Genomic DNA, 8,116 nt, shown 5'->3' with positions numbered 1-8,116 from the left:
AAACAGGAACAACATCAGACATCTCAGTCCAGAAATGTGCAGTTCTAGGAACAGCCAAGATACTGGAGGAGAACCTCAAACTCCCAGGCCTCTGGTAGAGGACCTGAGCTCAGAGGACGAGAGAGAGAGAGAGAGGGAGAGAGAGAGAGAGAGAGAGAGAGAGAGGGAGAGAGAGAGAGAGAGAAGTGTCTCTCTCTCTCTCTGGTTTAATTTTGATACCCAGTTGTCAGGTTTCTCTTCCCTCCCTCAATTGGAACCTTCTCAGACTCTTAATAACGGATTTACTCGAAGAACCAAACAGTTTTATTTCACAGTCTATGGACACGTTCACCGTTGATCCAGAAGATGCAGATAAAAACCTTTAAACAAACCCAAAAAATAATTACTAATCTGTATAAATTAATTTCACTCAATTACAAAGGAAATACCAAATTATATAGATAATACCAAGCAACCCATCACAAATTAAACATACAAAGTTAAATAAACAAGTAACTAAACTTCAGTTCTTTAACTTTAAAGTGCATTTCAAGTTAATATTTATATTTACATTTATATACATTTCTTAACATACAAACATCTGCTTCTCAACATTAATCATAAATATTTATTATAAATTTAGCTATAAGTTATTCTTTTGAAGTTGATGATAAATTAATTAACAGTTGAACTTGGCACCCAAATCCAATTCAACAATACAATAATCAATTCAATCATAAAAGTCCATCAATCAATGAAAGGCAAACTTCACTATCGAAGCTTCAATAGTGAAGCTGAACTTCATTAACAGTGAAGTTCAGCTTCAATATTAGCTGTTAATGATCCGGTCGGCCAAACTGGAAGCCTGGCTGGTCAGATCTCATAACAATACAGCTCCTGTCTGACCGGCTGCCTCTCTGCTCATCTACAAGATCATCCAGTTTTACACAGGTTCACTAGGATCTGTGATTCAAAACGTCTGCAATCTCCTGTCCTCTTTGGCGTCTTTCTCTTCCGTCTCTCTTTTAGGTCCATGTGGAAGCACATGACTTTTTTTTTTCTTCCTTTCCACTTTTTTTCTGATTTGACTTAACAGTCCCCGTGTGTGTTAGTGAGTGTGTGTATGTTGGCAATGAATCATATTGCTTTGTGTGGGGATGACAGTTTGGGAGCTTAGCAAGAGGAAGAGGAAACAAGGGATGAAGAGAAGGAGCAGAGAAAGAGAAGAAGGCTCTGGACACACAGGGAGCAATATCTTTCCTTCATTTAATCCTGCTGCCTTACTTTGGTCTCACACACACACGCACACACACACACACACACACACACACACACACACACACACACGCACACCCACACACACACACGCACGCATGGACACACAGTCAGTCCCACCAGACACTCTCCAGGGGAGATAAGACTGAAAGACAGATGGGGTCACACTGCATTAGCTAGCCACTGACAAATGTGTGTGTGTGCGTGTGTGTGTGTGTGTGCGTGTGCGTGTTTGTTGTCTTGTTATTTATTTATTTATTTTTTCAGAACAACAGGGCAACTCTGTAATGGGTATTAATGGCTTTGTTTTATGATATTATAATAGAAAGAGTACACAAGTGGACACAGGTAAAGAGAAATGAGTTGACTCCAAAATGACCCACATCACAGTTTTACAATTGACCTTCATTAGCGTCGCCTTCGCTGACACCTTCGTGTTTAAGGTTTGATTAAGTCTGGGCTCATTAAACTACTGAGGGGATTATTGCTTATTTGGTTAAGTGACAGTTATGGGATGCTGTGTCCTCCAGCAGCACCGTGTTACTCAGCCGTCCATCAGCACATAGTAATTTTCTGTCTTGCGTCACACAGATAAACCACCAATAAATCCTCCGACTAAAAATAAATCTTGCGGCCCAGAACGTTTTGGGTGTGGCGCAGTCACCTCCAAGAATTCCCACCGCAAAAAAACCCAGAAGTATTTCTGGTACAAATACCTTCATACACTTAAATAAGACAAAACTAACTTGAAAAGTAACTTTTCAACAAGATAGAGGAGCTTGTTTTGGAGAAGACTAGTCATCATTATTGATTAAAAAAAGTGCTGGTTCCACTGGCAGATTCATTCACTCATAAGAGAAAAGAACATTTCTAAGTGACTCTGTGGTTGGAGTCATGGATGGTTTTGACTAGATTCTCCTCCATAGAGAGAATGATCTGATCAATGTGTTCAGATTGTCCATTCAACAGCAACAAGTCAAATCCACACAGCACTTATAAAACAAGGTACTTTTATATGATATAGGGTCTCTTCTAAGGCGTGTTCCCCAGTTTTCACAATGCTGAACTGCTGTGACACACATTTAGCTTCTATCTCACCTCATCAGTTTTAACTTTCTTAATCCCGTTCGGCTTTTGGTTCACAGGTCACAGAGCATTTATAAACTCTATAAAGACATAAATACATAGACGCCTCATTGAGCGGTTCGGCCCGTTAGAACAGGGTCGAATAAAATGGCACAGCAGGTAGAAAGTAACATTAGAAAAACAAAACTCATCTATAAACACTTTAACCTAACCTGTCTGCAGCTGGCACATTTAGTTTGTACTTCATTAAGTGAAGTTTTTCACACCACACTCCAGAATATCCAGAAATTTTAATCAAGAGCAGCGACACTTTATAAAAATATGACTAAAGTAAAAGTAAAAAAGTACAGTGTAGCAAAACTACTCCTAAGATCTTTTTTTTTTTTTTCAAAAAAGTTGCTTAATAATTCTGATGTTCCCCACAGAACAAACAGCAACACTGGATTTGAAAGAGCAGATAGCCTTTCACCCAATCCCAACGGCTCTGGGTTAACTTTATAATGAATGTAAAAATGTAAGGGAAGGTTTGTACAATTAAAGGCTAAGGTTGGGAATAGGTCCTTGCCTTGCTTTGCATTAAACTTCTGTCTCTGTCCAATAATGCTGGAGCAGCAGAACGCCCCCCGTCTTTTTTTGTTACTTTAAAGGATGGCAACTGAAACTTGATTTTCCATTGTTCCTGGAGAACATCACCATTCACTCTGAAGGTATTAGGATGATATGAGTTACAACATTAAATTTCCCATTAGGATTAATGAAACATGTTTGAATTGAATTGTAAACACTGGATTGTCTTACACTGACAGAGTTAAGAACTTGTACAAGATGAGAAATATAACCAAGTCCACATGTGGGATCACTCTTGCCTGATTATATCTGAAGAAAAGCTCTAAATCAACTTTACCTGGGAGTGTGTTAACGTTTGATAGCCACTCAAAGGGCCAGATATGAGTGTGATGAGAGATTTTCTGTGAGAGAACCTTAAAATTTTAAGATATTTTTTTGTGTGTAGGAAACACGGGTCCAGTGATATGATTGGTTTATATTGAGTTATATATTATAATATTGAGCTGACTCAATGTGTGTGTAACCTGCAGTTCACAAGCTCATTAATCAATCATTTCAGTGTTTATTTGGAGTCTCATTTCAAATAATAACTTGGAGTTACTTTCCAGAGAAAAATCTGGAAATAGGTGAATCTGTGAATAGGTGGGAGGTCAGCTGTGAACCCAGTGAGCTGCAGTGGACTGAGATGTACAGTCAATCAAACCAGCGTGTGAGTATTTCATATTTGTATCCATTTTTCTGCTTATAGTAAGCTTCAGAAGATGGGTAATGTTCAAAAATGTTCAAATTTGAATATTTTACATGTGAAAAGAATCAGCAATTTTTTTTAGGGGGCACCAAAGAAAAATTCACATCTGTGTTTTTCTTCTTTTCTTCATGCTTCATGTTTAAAACCTACCCAGTCTATTTCTTCATGTAAACGCTGAGAATTGGGAACTCAGCAGTGTTGGACATGTGCAGTTTGATTACATCTAAACCCTGAACTGAACTGAACCCAAAGGACCTTCAGCCAAAACTGCAGAATGAGGCGGTTCCTACAACCTTTGAGTCAAAGGAGCTGAATACAAATTTATGCCACAACATCTTTATAAGCAAATAAATGTTGGCAAATTAAATAAATCCCCCCCAAAATCACTCGACATTTATGAAAAATGTGAAAATGAGGTGGAAGTCACTGTTGCTTCTCTTGTCAATAACCTTTCCAAACTCTCAGTCACATTGAAGCTCAAGTTACTGTTTATATCTGACAACACATGACAACACATGGACAATGACAAACAGCAGCAAGGCAGTGGGGAACCAGGGCGCTGGCCTCACCACTGGGAGCAATTTGGGTTCAATTGAACGTCTCAAGGACACCAGGCAGGAGGAGCTTGTTGAACATGCGTGTTTGCTGTCGAATCCTGGCCTCTCACCGCATGAATTCAGCCTCTCTGTCTCTGATGTGCCAGGCTTTGTGAGTGTGTATGTGTGTGTGTGTCCATCAGTTTTTCTTGGTAGCCTGAGCTCTGATACTGTCAGTAATGATTGTGTATATATAGCTCAACAAGCGATACCATCAGCTTTCATGCCTGTCAGAATCATAGCCGGCTTTCTTCTCTTCCTTATCAAATGCACACACACACTCGTACGCTCTGTTACGTCTGCACAAGGACAGCGGCTACTGTGTGCATGTTTGTGTGTGTGTTTCTGTTTTTACCTTCTTTGGTAAGACACTAGTCATTGTGGGGAACCAAAAGAAAAAGCTTCTCCAGACTCTGAACAGTTTCTTTTTGACTTTATCACGGCTTCTTCATCACACTCCAACATAAATGTGCACATACGCAGTTGCATATCTCATACACACAGGATGCGTTTCTTGTGTGTGTGTGTGTGTGGGTGTGGGTGTGTGTGTGTGTGTGTGTGTGTGTGTGGGGGTGTGTGTGTATGTGTATACTTGTATACAGAGGTCCATTATAACCATTTTTACCAACAGTTGGAGGTCTATTGTGGAACATGAAGACGTTCCTGATCTTCTTGTTTTTCCAAGTAGAATGTGCTCAAATAAAAATGATTGTTTATTAATATATTAATAAAGGCACCGGCAGCGACGCTCTTTCCACTCAGGAATAGGAGAGAAACACATGCTGATCATGAAGAATAGCCTAACTTCCCATCATCAAAAGTCCTTTTTAGAATATTTTTTTCTAAAAGCAACATGATTGTGTTAAAGTTTATTAATTTTCCTTTCCAATGATTCCCATTTTATATTGAAACAAATAAAACACATTTTCCCAATAGTTTTCATAATTTTTTTTTGAAAAGCCTGATTAGAACTTTATACTATTTATACTAATTCAAACGCCCTGCTGACACCGCGCTGAAACACTGTCTAAGAAAATCAGTTTGGGCGTCGTGAACAAATGACCAAATGAGTCAACAGCGATATCATATGAAATCTTAAACTATATGCTTTCTAGACATACCCAGTTTGTCAAGGGTTATTTTATTTATTTATTTTTGTATATCATAAAAGTATCAAAACCTCCAACAGTTCGTAAAATAGCGAATGAATTATAAAAAATAAACCTGACAAACTTGGTATCAAAATAAAGATTAATTTGTGAGTTTCAATATTATATTGCTGGGTTTCAGATGATGTAGCACCGACGTCACCCAACACACATGGAAGGCCAGAAGTAAATTCAGCCCATTTATTTCTGTTGCTCCAACCGTTCCAATAGAAAGAAAGATAAACGTTACTTTTGTTTCGAAGGTAGTTGGTCACAAGGGAGTTAATTTAAAAAAACTTACCAAAAAAAGAGGAGAGAAGTGGATCAACAATCTACAGCCAACAACAGGAGGTGTGAAAACTAACAATGCCAGTTTGCAGCGCCACTTTCTAACAGGAAACGATCGAAACGATTTAAATTGTTTTCACATGTTTTATTGGACAGTTGCTTAGAAAGACAAGCGTTCATATGTAAGGAAAGATAGATTATTTTTTGCCCTAGCCTGGTTGTCGTCAGAGCGCTAATGTTGTTAGCAGCTAGCTCAGTGCCAAGTCCCGGACAGAAAATATAAAGTTTATTCAGTGGGACTTTCATGCTAAATAAAAACATCATGATGACATCAAATCAAAATCAAATCAAATCAAATTTTATTTGTATAGCACATTTCAGCAGCAAGGCATTTCAAAGTGCTTTACATAATTAAAATAAAAACAGAAATAATCAGTGAGAAAGAGAGAGATTTAAAAAAAATAAAAAAACAAAATAAAAATAAAAACAAAAAAACAAAAAGCATTACAAAAAGAAATCAAAAACATTAAAGACATAAAAACATGGAAGACATCAAAACCCACTCTAACCCTAATTTAGCTATAAGCAACTCTAAACAGGTGGGTTTTAAGTTGAGATTTAAAGGCTCTCAGTGTTTCAGCTGTTTTACAGTTTTCTGGAAGTTTGTTCCAAATCTGTGGTGCATAGAAACTGAATGCTGCTTCTCCTCGTTTGGTTCTGGTTCTGAGGATGCAGAGCAGAACCAGAACCAGAAGATCTGAGGGGTCTAGACGGTTGGTACAGTAATAACAGATCTTTAATGTATTGTGGTGCTAAACCATTCAGTGATTTATAAACTAACATCAGTATTTTAAAGTCTATTCTCTGAGCTACAGGGAGCCAGAGGAGGGACTTTAAAACTGGTGTTATGTCTCTATCTTCCTGGTTTTAGTCAGAACAGCAGCAGCAGCATTCTGGATCAGCTGCAGCTGTTTGATTGATTTATTAGTCAGACCTGTGAAGACGCTGTTGCAGGAATCAATGCGGCTAAAGATAAACGCATGGATGAGTTTCTCTAGATCGTGCTGAGACATCAGTCCTCTAACCCTAGAGATGTTCTTCAGGTGATAGAAGGCCGACTTTGTGACTGTCTTAATGTGGCTCTGAAGGTTCAGGTCAGAGGTCATCACTACTCCCAGGTTTCGTTCTGATGCTGGTTTTTAGTTGTAATAACTGAAGCTGTGCATTGATTCTAGTTCRCTCMTCTTTAGGTCCAAAGATAATAACTTCAGTTTTGTTTCTGTTCAGCTGGAGAAAGTTTTGGCACATCCACAYATTGATCTGTTCTAAGCATCTATTCAGAGTTTGGATGGGGTCAGAGTCACCTGGTGACATCGTGATGTAGAGCTGTGTATCATCTGCATAATTGTGGTAGCTAATCCTATGTCCTGTTATAATCTTTGCCAGTGGGAGCATCAGACAGGAACGTAGAGTTGGGAAGCAAATGAGTCTTCCAAACAGACAGAATCTGTCTCCATTGATTTTGAAAATTAATTTGTGTAATGGAAACATGCCAATTTATAAAAACAATTTCAATGAAATGTTTTGATGCTAGCATGATGTGTTTTTTTTTTTGGCCGTATCAAAATTGGTTTATTTCACAAAACTGCAACAGAAACACTTTTTTTCACATCACGAGTCACATGACCAACAACTGGATGCAACCACTGCTGGCACAAATCACACCAAAGAAGACAACAAACTGGAGGACGACGGTGTGGCAACGGGAAACTGTGTTTTTTTTAACTTCAGCAGAATATCAATAAAGTTTTGTGCACATTTGTAATGGAAACAGCCAGTGAGACTAAGCAGAACACCAAAGTGCTGCAGTTTATGGACGACAAACTCATTGTTTTGGAATAGCAATATCAAAGTCTGATCTCAGTCCTACAGAAAATCTATGCAGGGCTGAAAAGACTTGTGGGCTGGGCCGGACCAAAGCATGAGCAAACTTGGCGGTCCTGGGCCCACTAGGGTTTCCATTAATCAACTAATGACAACTCTCTGAATGAGAAGGTGTAACCCAAGTGAAATGTTGAGTTCCATTTTCTGGTTCGCTACTATTGCCCTCCAAAATCTCGCGATAGTTTGATTATATAACTGCAACTCTAGCGAGATTTACTAAGCAGCCAATCATTGCTGAGCGTCTGAGTCACATGTACCACCGTAGTTCATTTGCTGGGTATATTAGCTGGAGTGAAAAGCATGGAGGATTAGAACGAGTTTGGGAGAGCAGAGCTGCAGGTCGGTTGAGCGTAACATTCTGTTTTTCTTTAATCTTGTATGATGCTGATAAAATTGTACCAACTTTAGGAGTCTCTGGTTGTGAGCTGAGGGAAACAAAACCTTATGAACTGCGGAATTGGTGAGTCATTTTATGAAGACTTAGC

Source organism: Poecilia reticulata, linkage group LG15 (genome assembly GCF_000633615.1).
Source record: "Poecilia reticulata strain Guanapo linkage group LG15, Guppy_female_1.0+MT, whole genome shotgun sequence".
NCBI lineage: Eukaryota > Metazoa > Chordata > Actinopteri > Cyprinodontiformes > Poeciliidae > Poecilia > Poecilia reticulata.
Note: the sequence above shows the minus strand (reverse complement) of the source record.